The 16,764-nt window shown below is 30.3% G+C and overlaps 1 long non-coding RNA gene across 2 annotated transcripts; it reads left to right on the top strand.

Annotated features, from left to right (window-relative positions):
* The first annotated feature begins 3,686 nt into the window (after positions 1–3,686).
* Positions 3,687–12,226, top strand: LOC149578632 (uncharacterized). Of its 2 annotated transcripts, XR_016364651.1 has the most exons (3): positions 3,687–4,407; positions 4,534–4,638; positions 12,000–12,226. It is a non-coding gene; the product is annotated as an uncharacterized LOC149578632 (long non-coding RNA). The 2 variants fall into 2 exon arrangements; XR_016364650.1 differs by lacking the exon at positions 12,000–12,226 and having other exon boundaries at positions 4,534–4,769.
* Positions 12,227–16,764: the final 4,538 nt, after the last annotated feature.

Raw genomic sequence — 16,764 nt, 5'->3', positions numbered from 1 at the left:
AAACTCAATTGACGTATTTGTTAGCATGCATTTTAATCCCACTTAAATACTAGAGTATTTTCCCATTAAAGTTTTCTCTAATATAGAGAAAGTGACACTTGTGATAAGCCACAGGATTAATAAAATAGAGTTTTTAATTTTATGACACTATCTTTATGGTATAAGGATATAATTTTGAGAGTTATATTTGAATTCTAGATTATGTTAATATTTTAGTGGTGAATATTTTAGATCCTATTTTATGATCTATTTTTTGAAAAATAACCTTTATAGTATAAATATATATAATTTTTAGAGTTAAGTATTTGAATTTTACATTATGTTAATATTGTTGTCGTTAATATTTTTTAAATTGTATTTTATGATCTAGATTTTGCAAATCTTTTGACAATGATCTATTATATTTAGAATTGTTTTCATATAGGTCCATTGGGTTGTTTAGAGTCTCTTCAAGCCAAACCTATCTAATGTAATTTTAATTTTATTTAATTTATAAAAATGCAATTAGTTTATAGATTGTATTTTATGATCTATTGTTTGAAAAACGATCATCAATGTTCCAGATCATACTTTGTAATCAATCGTCATAATAAATAAAGGGGAAAAACAAAATGATAGATCACAAGTGTGATCCAAAACATTAATGAAATTTTTTTTTTGAGCATAATCAAATTTTTGTTGAAATGTCCAATGTATTTATTTATTTATTATCCAAAAAAAATTATAATCCACTATTGAAAACCTTACATTCAAATTACTATAATAAAAACGAAATAATTAATTTGAATATTCATATATATATATATATATATATATATATATATATATATATATATATATATATATATTCTAATTCAAAAATATTAAAACTAACTATAATATATTGCATTTCAATAATTTGAAATGATATTTCAAACAATTACAAAATCATATAATATTTATATATTCTATTCCCAAAATCCAAATTAGCTACAACTAAATACCTATATATCATTTCAATAATTTGAATGCCCAACTCTTTAATTTATTATAGTTCAAGCATCAAATATCATTATCTCATTTAATTCTATGAGACCAATTGCATTCGTGCAAACATCATCATCATTGAATGATTGTTAAAACAACACCATTACAACAATGACTACTTTGTCACGCACCTTCTTCTCAAGCTAGGAAAAATAAAAGGCAGGAAGAAATGAGACACAAAAACAAGAAAAGAGTCTTCATATATTGTCTTGGGCGTAGTTAACAAAGAGAAAATAGTACTTTTTAAAATATGTCTCAATTTTGTGTTCTCATTGAGCTTATTTGGCTTGTACTATGGAGGATGTGTTTTTACTAGATATCACCTCATCAATAAGATTATCTATCTTGCACAGTTTTTAAGTTGTCACGTTAAATCTTTTCTCTTGCCCTTTCAGAAAAATACGCTTTTGGTGTTTGGCTTTAGTTTCTTCTCGTATTTTGCCTTTTTGTTTGACATAATGTAACTTGTAGGGCCTACATTTGACATAAATGGGGTTTGGTATGATAGGAATCTTTTCTATTAGAGTCACTTTCCCACACATATAAATTTGATTATATTTTATTGCAAAAATATTTATGTGAACTATAGTAATCTACTTATAAGTTTATTTTTTATAATTATGGGTATCTTATTACTAATAACATTTTATTCTAAAAAAATTTAAAATAAAGTCAATGTTTATGAAATTAGATATTCATAATAGATCAATAAAAAAAATACATATGGTTGTTATCACTCTTAGAAACAAATGGCATAGTAAGTGTATGTATAGTATAACCTTATGGCATGACATGGCATTACATGAAACACTTTTTGAGGTTGGATGGGATTGGCAAGTAGGACGGTAGACTCTTGTCGTTAGTGAAATTGCAGATGACAAAAAAATTGGAAACTGGTGCAGACAAAAAATAAAAAATAATTCTATATTATTTAGGAAACATCAAGAGAAAATATTTAATGAGTTGTGAGAACCAAACATGGGCAATTGTAAATCTTTGTGATGTGGTGCATAGAGCTTATGATTTCATTGCAAATGTAGAGAAGTGTAAGGATTGTGTTCAATGGAGATTTTTTTTGTTTTGTGTTGGCCCCCTTTTTAGTGAACTATTTGTTGCAAGGAAGGCTTGGAGGGAGAGAAGTAGCTAGATTTGGTGGTTTAAAACTGGGAATTTTGAGGATGTTCAAAAAGGGCTTTAAGATGTTTTGATTTATTTTAGTGTTTCAAACCCTAACATTTGGTGTCATGTAAGGTAGTAATCATGCAGCCCAAAATATTTACAATAAATGGGAGCAATTTGAAGAAACATAATAGACAATTTTTTTTATGGTTTCAAACCTTGAAATTTTGCAATCAATCTTTTATCGATAGGATAGTTTTATCAAGGTTTTCAAACCCTAATATTTTATACTAGATGATTATTTCATAAATATTATTGTATATTGTCGTATTGTCTTTCTACGCCTATTTTGGGGTTTTTTGTTGTTGGATCTTGTATCTTCTTCCCATCTATTTTCTCACACCATGTTTTCTCACCCTAAAAAATTGCTTCCCTAAATCCAAAAAAAATTAGGGTGATGATATTTTGTAGTGTTAGAATGCTACTTCTATATCCTAATAAACATATCTCAAAATTCATTATTCTTTATACAACTTTAACATTGTTAGAAATAGTATAAGTAACATTTGTAACCTTTTGTGTAGTTAATTTGGAAGATAAAATGCATCCATGTGTAGAAATAATTGTGTAGTAAACTTCTTGATAAAAGAATTAGAAACTTTTAAAAATACAAGCTTCTTATTTACTACAATTCATTACAAGTTAAGGGTTGTTGAAATTTTATCGCTTTGATGATTTTGAATGTCATGGATATCAAATTATTTTTTGAAGATGAACGTATATTTCTTATCTCTTCATTATTTATTTCTATAATACCCCTCTAATCTTATCTCTTTGGCAAGCTTGTGTAATCTAGTGCATGTTGTAGGAAAACCTAGACTTCTTTTGTGAATCAATATCTCAAATTGTCTAAGGGGCTTGCATGTCGATGATATTTTAGGACCTTTTGTGTTAGGATTATTACCTAACAGACATATGTGACTTATATGTGAGTGTTTATTTATCAATAACTATGAGTATTCTTGACTAAACTAATTTCTTTGAACAAGAACCTTAGGGTCAATAAGATGTTTCGATTGAGCATTCTAATGGATATATATGCTTTCATCACTTGTTCAACAATGTGATCTCCTTTATGGTTGGGTTTTTCGTATATTATGATTCTAAGCATTGTTCAATTATGTTTGCATGTGGTAATACCCTCTTAGATGACCCTCTTTTTTTGCATTTATCACGGGGCATGGTTACTATTACTGGTGGACTTTATATTTATGTTTACTTTGGTATATTTAGGCAACAAATGGTTGATTCATTATACATCTCATATGCTCGTACTTACATGTCCATAATTGTTGTCATCTATGCTTATATATTTTTTATTATGATTATCTCTCCAATTGTTAATTTGATAATGAGACTAACTTTATTTATGTGATATATCACTAGTACAATTCCCTTTTGACCAAAATTTTTGACCAAAGGCCATATTGACCTATGAATTCTTCTTTCTTTCTTGTTTTCCCAATTTGATCAAAATTTTGACCAAATTAGTTAGGTTTTTCCAATTTGGTAAAAATTTTGATCAAATCGGGTTCATAATATCAAAAAAGAAAATCGTGCTTGTCATTATTTCATTAGGTATTTGGCGTTTGAGCGTGGCTTATTTCTGCAAGGATGTATAGATTATATTCCTGGTGCACCTTCATTGAAGCCAGCGGATCTTTCGAGTTTGCTTTTATCTCACTCCCTTGTGACCAACAAGATTGCACAGTGTTTCGTAAATGTGAGAGAAGCGGATTTGGTGGTTGTGAATTCTTTCTATGCCATGGATTGCAAAGCACCTGAGGCACTGATGCACAAAATCTCTGTACAGAGTGTGGGCCCATTGAACATGCACTTTACAGCCACCCATCCAAAGAGAGCTTCACAGTGCAATCAATGGTTGGATTCGAAACCAACGAGGTCGGTCATCGGTCATCTACTTATTCAGAGCAGGTACTATTTTCTGTGACGCTTCAGCCGGATAATTAGGTGTCTAATGTCAAGGAAATGTTATCGGCTGGATTTTTGGATACGTGTAGAGAGCAGGGTTTGATTGGGGGTTGGTTTAAGAAAGCAGAGGTTCTGATGTTGGGATATCCTCTTGGAATGGACCAGTTTTTAGTTTGCAAGCTTGTTGTGGATGAATGGAAGTTTGGCGTGAGGGGGAGGAGTAGAGACGATGAAAAGAGGATTGTAGAAGCAAAAGAGATTTCTACAAAGGTGAAAAAGTTGATGGATGGAGAGGAGAGCATGAGACTAAGAGGTTCAATTATAAGAAGGGTTTTTTGATAGACTCGTCATTATGGTTCAAGAGTGACTTATCTCTCCTAGTGAATTTTCTTGTAGGTTGTTGATGGTAGACACCGGTGGACTTTGATCCCCGAATTCCTACCTTGATGAGCTCTACATGTTCAAATGGTCCACTACCAAACCCTCTGGAGTGCTTCTCAGGTACAATAAATCTATAGGTGGGGTGTTTTCATTAGAACACACTTCGTTTGGTGTTTCATCAATTTATCCATATTTATAAGTATCAATAGAAGAACTCATCTTAATTTTTTAAAACAAAATCATTCTGAGAATTTTTAGTTGAAAAACAATATTCTAGAAAATAAATACAAAGTTCCATAAGGTATAATTTGATAGGTCAGATTTTAATCCTCCAAATTGAGGCTAACTATTTCACAACATGCCTGAAAGGGTTAAATTTATTCTTGCTTGGTCATTGAGTGGATTTGGAAACAAAAACATTCTAAGTTTTTGTAGCTAAAAAGCTATGTTTCAAATAATCTAGAGTTCTAGAAGTTTTTCAGGATATATTTGATCCATTTTATTTTATTGTGTATGTCATATTTTACTTTTTAGTCCTCAAGTTGAGGCTTAGTTTTCTCTTGGTTGGTTATTGAGTAGATTGTGTTCCAATTGGAGTGCTTTGACATTCTTTTCCAGAATTATTATAACCATTGTCATGATAATTTTGCTTACTTCTAAACCTACTGCAAACTATATTTATAACTTTATATAACCCTTTGAAAGGCCAAAAATAAATATCAATTATTTCAATTTATGCCTTATGGTTATTTTTTAAAATTGTTTGGCATGTTTACATAATCCACTCTCTAATCATTTCAATAAATAATAATGTTTTGAACATGCAAGCTGGAGTAGAAAAAATAAATCTCATTTTAAGAAAATAATAGAATCTTTTGATATGGAAAACAACCCATTCTATCTTAAAGTAACATTGAAAGTTGCATCTTGTTCTGGATTGAAATTTTTACCAAAAAATTTCAATCAAACATACTATTGACATTTGAAATATATATACACATTACTTTGATGATTATGGTAGTGGAAGAATTAGTTTGTTGTATTGGGTCAAAAAACTATTGTATACATAGCCTGTGTAAAATAAGTGAATGCATTCTTTTCCCTCGACCCTCCTTCTTCATATTTCTCATTCCAATTAAGTAGCTTGGCCATATCTGTTCCATTCACAGGAAAACTAGCAAATACCTACAAGAAGTTTAGGCAGCTAGTATAAAGTCTGAAATGGAAATCCTTACATTAGAAAGATCAGCTCATATGAAAATCAATAATAAAATTTCTCACAAATTCACTTGTCCATGGGCTTTCACTATGTCATCCATATTTATAGGATGAGAGAAATGCTCTCACTAGATGTATGTGATGTTTTTTTACTTAATGCTTCTATTTTATGTTGGAAACAATTTTAATAAAACTAATGTATTAGTTATCAAATAAGAACTATAAACTCAACAGTTTATACTTCAACGATTTCAATAAAACTCTAATACTTTTTCGATTCATGTGAGTTTCTATGCAAATCAACTCCTCAAGAATGAATAAATTTGGACTGTGCATTATATTTTTGACCATGTAGAAAGAAAAATACCTTTTCAACTCGCATATAGGGATGTGTGCAGCTATGATGCACAAGTTCTACAAATGAAAAGAACAGAGATATAAGAAAGTTTAAAATACTTTTGTTCATTTTAAATTATTTTTGTCAAGAAAAATCAAACCTGAATGGCACTACCTTGAGATCACCTCCAGAATACCCATCTGTCATAGCTGTACAATTGCTTCAAAATCCACATCTAGAGCCAATTCCTCCTTTTCTAGTATTTTCTTTAATATTTTTGCCCTGTTTTGGGCATCTGGAAAGCTTGTCATTACTCTACAAGGCTAATCAAGCATAGAAATCATTAACAATGAAAAAGAAGGTTTCTTCATAGGACTATTGATGTAGTGCCTGCCCCTAGTTCACATTCTGTTATCATTGTCAAATTCTTTTAGGTTGATTTTATGCATTGATTAGTTTAGAGATATTGGATTTACAATATTATGATATTATTTCATGTCTTGAATTACAAATGCATCAGTTATTATTGCTTAGTTGATTTCATTCATGTGTTGTTAATGGTATTTTGATGATTCCTAGTTAGTAAATGTGGTTTCTTTTATAAAAATGTTAACATGATGTCTTTAATGATGATTATGTTGTATTGATAGAGATGCATTATTATATGTACGTATTTGATGATACTTACCCCATACTTGCATGTGTATGGTGCGCGTGTTTATTTTATCTTTCTGTCTGAAGTGTTTGATGTGGTTAAGGGAGGGAGTCGTCGTCACCTGCTAGTCGGGATCTACACGATGAACCACTCCCCGCCATTGTCTGTTTAGTTTAGATATATTATATACATGTACATGCTCGTCTTTTATGCAGGATGCAGGTACCGGGCATCGACTTCCCTGAATTGCCAGGATGAGCGTGCCCTATTACAAATACTCAAATGGTGAGAATGGGAAGATAATAATCAGGTCCAATCCTAGCCATAGCCTAAAATACTTGTCCTGCAAGGAGGACTCGTAACAAACTGTCTACCCTTTTTAAATCCGTGAGTCTTTTGTGCGTATGTTGTTTTGTGAGTCTTTGATGAATTTCTATTAATTAAGTCTAATTAATAGATTAAATTAATAATTTAATTTAATGAAGAATTATTATGACTTTTTGAATATTTAATTATATTTAATTAATTGAGAAATTAATTAAATATAAAGAATTGTATTAGAAGATAAAAGTTTTAAGATTAAATTTAGAACATGATAATATTTATTTAATTTAATAATAATATATTTAGAGTTCATTTTTAAATAAATGCTAAATATTATTGTTATTTAAGTTAATAAATATTTTATCAATTAAGTTTCTAAAAATGAAATTAAAAGTGAAAAGATATTTAATTATCATAAAGATTATAGTTCGCATGAATTATGCATGAGTTAAAAATAAAAATAATGAAAAGATAAAAATGTGAACTTGAATAAAGATATTTTAATAATGTGCACATGAGATTTAAAAAGTTATAAATTTATTAAAGTAAAGTGGAAAGTTAAATAAAGTAATTTAACAATTCACTTAACATGCATGAAAGGAATAATAAAATAATAATTTTAATTAAAAGGGAAATTAATTGTGCATGAATGAATTAATTAAATAAAGTAATTATTATTTTAGAGTTGTAGGGACAGAAGCCCTAAAAGGTAATTAGATTCTATATTAGAGGGTTTTGGGTCATTATTGCACACACATGTTTTCAGGGAACACACTTTTGGAAAGGGGAGCAAAGAAATCTTTGGAAGCTTGGAAGGGTTCGGATTAGCAAGGGTTTCACCAGATTGTTAGCATCAGATCAAGGTAGGGTTTGTGAACCATTCTAGAAACACTTTCGGATCTTTGTCTTCTTCGTGCTTATTGGAAATTGCTTTCTCAAATTTTATTGAATGAATCTTGCTACCTTTCTTCTGAATCTTTTGCGATTTGATTTCTTCTGGGAATCGGGATTTTAAAAAAAAAAAAAACTATTTAGAAAACCTTGTTTTACTTCTGAAAGAAATTTAGTATTAAATTGAAATTTGGGTTTTGAATTAAAATGGAATTAAAAAATTTAAATTTGGAAGGGGTTTGTTTTTGGAAATGAAAATCTTAGGATTGAAAATTCGAAGGGTTCAATTTATTTTTCTTATCAGTTTAATATCGTAAATGTTATTAAAATATGTATATATTAAAATAATATTGTTATGAAGTTCGTTGAGAACAATATTATAAAATAAAGAATATAGAATTATAATACAATTCTTAAAATTTTCATATATATATAATTTATCTAAATTTATTAGAAGGGTTGTTCTTCTAATAAACAAAATTATTGAAATTTGACTTAGTTAAAAAAAAGAAAAAAAAAATAATAATAATAATAATAATAATAATAATAAAATAAAAAAATTTTAAAAAATAATAATAATAAAATTTATAAAAAAATAATTAATTAATTAATTAATTTAAAAAATTAATTAATTAATTTTTTTTTTAAAAAAATTTTTAAAAAAAAAGAAAAAAAAGAAAAAAAACGAAATTTTTTATAACCCCTATCGGCGCCGTACGCTGCTGACGCAGGGTACGACAGTAGTGGTATGGTTAATAATATTTACTATTTAACCATTTGAATTATTAATGGAATTGGGAAATATTTCTATTTAGTAATCGAATAATTTAATAAATGATTAATATTACTTCTAAGTCTTGATATGTTATTATATGAACAAGAATAAGTTTAATTGCAAGGGTTAATTATGAAGGTTAACTGAAAAACTTACTTACTTGAAAACATGTATTAAACTGAAAATTTAAAACCTTAATTCAAACAAATACACGGGTGTATTGTATGAATAATACTGAGAATCGTATACACTTGAACATACATTGAAACGCAAATTGAAACTTATATTGAAAACGAAAATTGAAACCTTACATTAATTCAACAATATATTATCAATCAAATCCAACTGTGAGACTATGATGTTTTCTATGTACTGTCTATATTTCTTTTTGGATTTTGGTGTTGTTTAGATGTCGACCAGTCTAGGATGTACACCAGAGGTTTTGTGAGATTTCTTGGATACTATTATGTGGCTAAATGTTATGATGATTCTTGTGATTCAAATTGGAGTTTATACTTATGAGATTTGTTTTGTAAGCATTTATGTGTATTTGGATTTAGTTTGATCCATCTTGTTATCAGGTTGCCTGTTAAGGAACCAAGTTTGATCTTTATGGGTGTTGTGGTATGGGACACAACTGTGTTTTTATGTGCTTAGGAGAGGTTGTCTAGGTATGTGACTTGGGAGTGGCTTGCATAGGGGTCCGGGACCCAAAGTGGTCAGTACCAGGGTAACCTAATGCAAGTTATGTAATAAGTGATAACCTAGTAATTAAAATTTATGGGGGGGGAAAACACACTAAAAAGATAAGTTAGAGATTTTTTATTTACCCATGCCTTGAGTGCTTGTATAGACTAAGGATGGGAATGAGATGAGTGCCTCGTCTTCTTGAGAGGGCTTTCTAGTTTCCATATGTGTGATGTTGAGGGTCCGGGGTTCAGAGTAACCAGTCCAGGGTAACTCAACGCTTGAGGGTCCGGGGTCTATTAAGAGATCAGTTCAGGGTAACTCAAGCAGCCATGTGATGACACTCCCTAGTATGTAGCCTAAGTCTCCTCTGTAGTTTTTTTGTATCTCTGGTGGTGTACTTATTGTTGGATGTGGTGTACTTATTGTTGGTGGTGTATCTATTGTTGGATGTGTTTATTGTGGTTACTTACTTTCATTGATGATGATTGGTGTTTCATTATGTTGTACTTTTGACATGTGGTTTTTGACTTGAGGAGGATTATCTTTTGTTGACTTTATCTTGTGATCTTGGTATTTGGTTTATACTTGGTTTGTAAATGATGTTTGGTTATGTGATGTCAGTATTGGATTGAGTGTTCTTTCTTTCTGGTTTATTTTATCTTCTTGAGTAGTATGTGTTACCTTTGAGATAGTTTTGGCTAGTAGGTATTCCATGCCTAGGAGTGTTTTATGTTTGATAGTCGTTTGTGGATCGTTCATTATCTTTCCTGCACGGTGGGAGTGGAAGCCTGACTAGGTAACCACGCGGTCGGGAGGTAGTGCCTTCTTACCATTTGGGTTCCCCTTCACATTGCCAGTTGTTGGATGTTCGTTGTAGAAGATGTACCTTTATTATTCTTACTTCTTATCTCAGAGACTTCTTTTCAGATGAAGTATATATGTTATCATGTATTCTGTTGTACAGTATCTATTTTCACATACCCTGCGACATGTGCAGTGGATGTTATTGATTGGATGTACTTTCATTGTATTGTTTATACTTATGCATTTGCTTATGCGGCTATGTATCTGTTATTCCTTTATGATCTTGAGACATTGTACTTGAAACTTAAACTAATTAATTTAAGATTATTAAATGTGACTCAACGTAAAGGAACCTTTGAGGAATTGAAACTATATCTGTAATTGCAAATGTGTATTTTTTGTGTATGTTCATATTGCTTCCGCATTAATGTTATCTTGGTGTTGTTTAAACTTCAAAAAAAAAAAGTCCAGTAAACATTGTAACATGTTAGGTTTATTTCTCTTGGGTTCCCGAGTGGGGCGTTACAATTGAGTGAAAGAAAATCAACAACATTAAGTTATATCTCAATCAAAAGTCACTTAATGGAACTTGTTGAGATCATTATCATAAAGTAAAACTAGATACCTTCAAGGCATCCTTCGAATGATAGCTTCATCAAGATTAAATGGTCTATTAGTGGCAACAAGAACTAATACCCTATCTTTCTCTTTTGTTTTCAATCCATCCCGGTTTAGAAAAAACTCATTTTTGATTCTACATATGGTCTCGTGTTCTATATTTCTCACACCCAACATACTATCAATCTGTTAAACACGAATCAGTGAATTACAAACACAAATTTTTATATGAAAAAATAGATCTATAAATTATAAGAAAAAAAACCTCTACCATGTTACTAATTATAGTGCTTACCTCATCTATAAATATAACACATGGAGCAATTTTACTTGCCATTGTAAATATAGCTTTGGTAGACTTTTAAGCTTCACCGTTCCACTAATGTAAGCACACACAAATGGTCACCTTGACTATGTGCCCTAGTTTCATAATTTATCTCAAGCTTGAATCAATATTTGCATCATCATTTCCTTTAATCAAATTAAATCATTTTGAATTATTCAATTTATTTGAATTATTTAGTTAATCATTATTATTTTATATCAATTTTCTTGATTAAATTGGAATTCATTTATTTAATTATTTTAAATAAATGGCTTGATCATCTTGATTTTTTATTATTTAATTAAAGGAGTTTGCTCCCTTTTAATTAAATAAAACCCCTCCTCACTTAATTTTATGTGCAACAATTATTATTTTAAAAGAAATAATTAAATAAATGTCACAAACTTTATTTATAAGAAAAGGGATTATTTCTACATTTAAATTAAACAAAAACACCCCTCATCTTATAATTTTTATGGAGTGTTACACTCCACATCTCTTAATTAAATGCTAATTGCATATTTTCTTATGTGGGTCATACCCTTTCATTTAATTTTCATTTTCCCTCCGATTTGGGAATGCCTCTTTGGATTGATATATAAAGGAGACCTCCTTCTTCATTTTGACATGATGATGATTTCTTATGCTACAGATCAAGATGATTTCTTATGCTACAATCATTATGATTTCTTATGCTATGGTTATTATACATTTTTTAAGCTTTCTTGGAGACTTGGAGATATTTGGCATGTTTATGATAATTTTGAATCTTCTGTTCATTGGATGTACTTGCGAAGACCAAGATCGATGCTCATATGAGAGCCACCACTACAAAATTTTGAAGGTCTTTGCACATTGATGATAGGAAGCTATGAGTTGATTCTTGAGATCTTGCATTTTGATGGTGTTATTTTGAAGGATTTCGAGTGTAAGGATTCATAGAAGTGTGTTTGCTATTTCTCCACATTTTTCACACACAGCTACAACCACAACAAGACACACATTTCACAAACACTATAAAATAATTGGAGAAATATTTGAACAAATAATTATTGATCAATTTTTTACATTTGTACCTTTGATGTGATGGTCGACATTGTAATATTTAGGAAATTTTCCCCATATTTGGTTGCAACTACTTTTGCAAGCATTATCTTTCCAGTTCCTGGAGGACCAAAGAGTAGAAAACCCTTGCAAGGCTGCAGTGAAACATGATGGTTAATTGTTTCCATTATAGTTTATATCAAAATAAAATATAGTATTAGAAAGAACCATCATCATTGTCAAATTTCTTTTAGAATGGAAGCCAACTTGTTCTACTGTCTAATAAATTGGACTATTGCTCAAAATTGAATAAAATAAAAAGTTGGGGATACTAACAAGGATTCTAGAGATTATGGTACATTCTCTACTTTTGCAACTTGGAATTTGATAAGAATAAAATCTTACCTTTAAAAATTCTCCTTTAGAAAATAGGTTAGGCCTTTGTAAGGGAATCATTATCAAGTCCTTAAGTGTTTCTTTACGTGATCAAGAGTTCCAATGTCCTCAAAGCCCACTCCAATTTCACTTGGTGGAACCACATTTGATAGAAGATCCCTTTCGGGGTTTCCTTCCTAGAAAGTCTTATTTTTCAAAAATTTATAAACATAAAAAGTGTCATAAGAGAAGAGAATTGATAAAATTGTAAAAGCTTACCTATAGTGACTCTAGACTTTAAGATTTAACTAGACTTTGAGATTAAATAATAAAGCATTTTGATCCAGTAATTCTCTCCCACTTGTCATTTCTCATTGCTAGAGTCCTCAAGTGCATAAAAATATAATGGTTGTCCTCTTATCATATTTAGGATTAGTTCAAATATAAAATATAAATAAACTATGCTTCTACATGTATCTTCATTCTCTGCAGATGTGAAACACTGAAAGAGCGGTAATTGGAGCGAAGTATATTAATTGTTGATCTTTCCTTCGGCAAAAGTGGTACTAGTGAGTATTCTTCCTTTGCCTTTTGATTTGGTTCTCCTAAAAGCACTTCTAATTTTGAATAGTTTTGCTAAATCATTTAGAAACCTTGTCATTGCTATTAGATTTTCACCTTTGACTTTTGTTCAATAATAGAAAGTCTGTTGTTGCTTCACAAATGCATTTTTCACTACCTTAATGTAGTGTTTTACATGTTCTTGTAATCATAAATCTCGCCTTTATATTTTCCTCTTTATAGAGGTTTTAATAATTTCTTTGAAACCTTTGGATTTCATGACTCCTTAATCTTTTCAAATCATAAACTAGATCTACAATTATTTCCTAAGCACTTCCATAGTTGTTTCATATCTATTAGAGGTCTACCAACTAGTTACTATACCTATTGAGCACTCTCAAGAGGTCTGCCATCGACTAGTAGCAAATCCATTTTGCCCTAGTTGTAGTTTAATGCAATTACTTGAAGAGATTCCATTGTGAGTTAACTGTTCTTTTCAAAAGCTCAATTTTGCATGAACAAGAACATAGAATGACAGCACAAGATAATTTCAATCCATGTCATCCTCTAATTTTTTGTTCATAACAATAATTTATATTGCAAGGGATTTAATTTAGCTTCTTCATCAGATACTAAAAGTAGCATACAATTTTCTATCCTTATACAATGGAGTGCATTTCATTTAAACATGTCTTAATGTTAAAAGAATTCTAATTTCTAGGATTAAAATCAGACTGTAATAATTAATTGTATGTTAAGATTCATACTGTTAAGAATCAAGCCAGATACACCATAGGTATTATCCAAGGTAAAGACAAGCAACTAGCACAAATACCAAATAAATCTCTGCAAGAAGATGAACCAAATAGGAAATGTTTTGAATATATCCATTGTAGAACTCTAACATGTCTTCTTAATGCCTGAAGGATGTTCATAGAATGTGACAAGCAGTATCTAGAAACTCTAACTACAACATCAACTTTTCCATACTGCAACTATGCTTCCTGTATGTTCCTAGAATCAATAGTAGCCAGATACTAGATGGAAGATATTTGTATAGGCTACCCCTTCCTTGAATGTATCAGTTTCTTTATATCTGTTCATATGCAGTTTTAATCCAATGACTAATCACCTTGGGAAGTGATTGAATAAAAAATCACCAAACTTCTTTGATAGCCACCCCACATTTTTGTTATTGCCACAACTTTCCTTACAATTTGTGATGGTCTTTAGCAAGGGTTTAATGTCCTACCTTTCCTTATAATAGTTGAGACATGCTCTAACAATGATGTTGGTTCTTCCCACAATCTTTCACATCTTGCACCACTATTTTTTATTTCGACACACTCATCCTAATAGTGGTTTGAGCATTCCCACACCCCTTCGAATCACATACACAATGAAAAAATATTATGGTCAAATACGCTTGTGTATTCCAAACCACTATTAATGTGCTTAATTAGAAAGAATGATACTTTAACCTTTAGCTCTAGCTTAAGGTTTCTGTCATCAGTATTCCTTATAGACTCTTAAGGATGCTCAATTGTTCCAAATGTAGTACATGTTTGATCCTAAGCTTGGAGTTAAGTTCTCAGGACCCAGCATATGAATTCTTCAATTTTACAATAGAAACAACCCCTTTGAGATGACATGAACAACCATTATTCACCATATTGCATACTATTTCTACATGCATAGCATTAGTCCTCGATGCTGCTCTATTCTTAACTCGAATATTGCTATTAGATTTCCCTATAATTCCCATCCTCAATGGACTACTAATCATAATGCAAACAAGTTTTATTTTACAATGAATCTGCAACAATATTGATAAGTTCTGACTTATCTGTGTAAGACTAAATATAGATAGAGATCAAATCCTAAAAGGGCTCTGCACTGATCATATTTGTGATTTCAATTTCAAGAGGAATAACATCAAGAGTCTGCACTTATCAATCATGTTACAGAGCACAAGAACAAGTTTCATTTACACATTATAATAAAGAGTCATATGTACAAAATGTAATATATCTTTGTCATAAGTACAAAAATGATAAGGTGATTGTTTTTTATAGTATAAATAGAGAGCAAAAGCCCAAACTAGGTAACATGTTCTTGACAATGTGTTTCAATATTCATGACATTTTTCTATGCAAGTATTTGAACAATATAAGCTTTTTAATAGCTATATGGTGTCTTGTTAAGTGTTCTAAAGTTCTATTTGAAAAGGTCTAGAAAATTGTTGATTTATTTGCTTTCAAAAACCTACAAAAGCAAGCAAATTTGAGACAGGTTAGTGAGTTCAAAGAAAAGTGAATTTTTTTGTATATAGTAAACATAACCATGCCTTCAAAATCCTGGTTGAACGCAAGCATATCAAATAAAGAGTGCATAAATAATATTGTGTTAACAAAAGGCCTAAGAAAAAATGTAATAGAATGTTTCTCATAAGTACAAAATGCTTGGTTTTTATACTTACAAAATAATTATCAAGGATACCACTGACCCTTAAATTGAGAATGCATTTGATAGCTCCCATGTTGGATTGATCTCTATTCCAACATGTTTAATCATTTTTATTGGACCAAAATTATTTCTCCACTATCATGAAATTTGTACAGTTCTCAATTTGTACTCTTATTTGAGGGGAGTATAGATTGGTTTGCAGATGTTGCTCAAGAGTAATTTTCACTGGACTATAAAAAACATTATTTTGGTTTGTAGAGATCAAATTTAGAATTGGTTTGGTATTTTAGTTAGGATATGATATCTCTTTTTAAGGCTGCAAAATGATATTTTTTTTAGAGGAAGAAGGATCTTGTGGGTAATGTAATATATGAAGTAGTGGAATATTTATCATCATTTCTATGCCATTATATGTAGAATGGTTGTAAACTTGTGTATGCATCTGTAAAAGAGTGTTTAGTAATTCTTTGACATTCATGTGTGTTGGGTAATTGATTCCTTATCTAAATTGCAATAATATTAGATTGGGGCTTGTGGTTACTTCTGCATGAGTCTTTCTATACATTGGCAGATATCAAGAAGTTGGTTTATTATGATTAACTCCTGAACATTGGTGGATATGATAAAAGAAATTACAAACAAAAAACATAAACATTGGTGGCATATGGAATTCTTGTCTTTAAATTCTTGTATGAGAAGAAGTGAGAGGAAATAAGGAATGATGGAACTCTTTTTATTTCCATTCTTGCACTCTCTCTTCTTGATGATGGATCATGGAATGTAATTTGAAATATTGATATTAAAAAAAGCACAATTGAATTCAGAAACAAATTGATATTTACTAATAGATTGTACAAATCTAATAATGTTAATGATATGTTTGTGTTTTATTTGGATGTGGCAGATGAAAATTTTGAGGATGTCCATCAGAGTTGTGGTCTTGTTTTTTGCAATTATTGCAGTTTATGTTTTGGTTTTTCATGGCACAAGACGAAAATAGTTTGTTGGGATCATTGGGATGGTTGTTTCAGTAGTCATGTTTGTTGCTCCCTTGTCTATAATGGTGAGTAAAAGATGATTCATTCTTTCATTTTTTTTTATGATTCCTTCATTTTCATATTTTCTCCTTGATATGGAAATATGTTCCATGCATGTGATTAAAC

The sequence above is a fragment of the Cupressus sempervirens genome, chromosome 1 (assembly GCF_028749045.1).
Source record: "Cupressus sempervirens isolate cs-2001-9-10 chromosome 1, ASM2874904v1, whole genome shotgun sequence".
Classification (NCBI taxonomy): Eukaryota; Viridiplantae; Streptophyta; class Pinopsida; order Cupressales; family Cupressaceae; genus Cupressus; species Cupressus sempervirens.
Note: the sequence above shows the minus strand (reverse complement) of the source record. Positions and strands in the feature narration are given on the sequence as shown.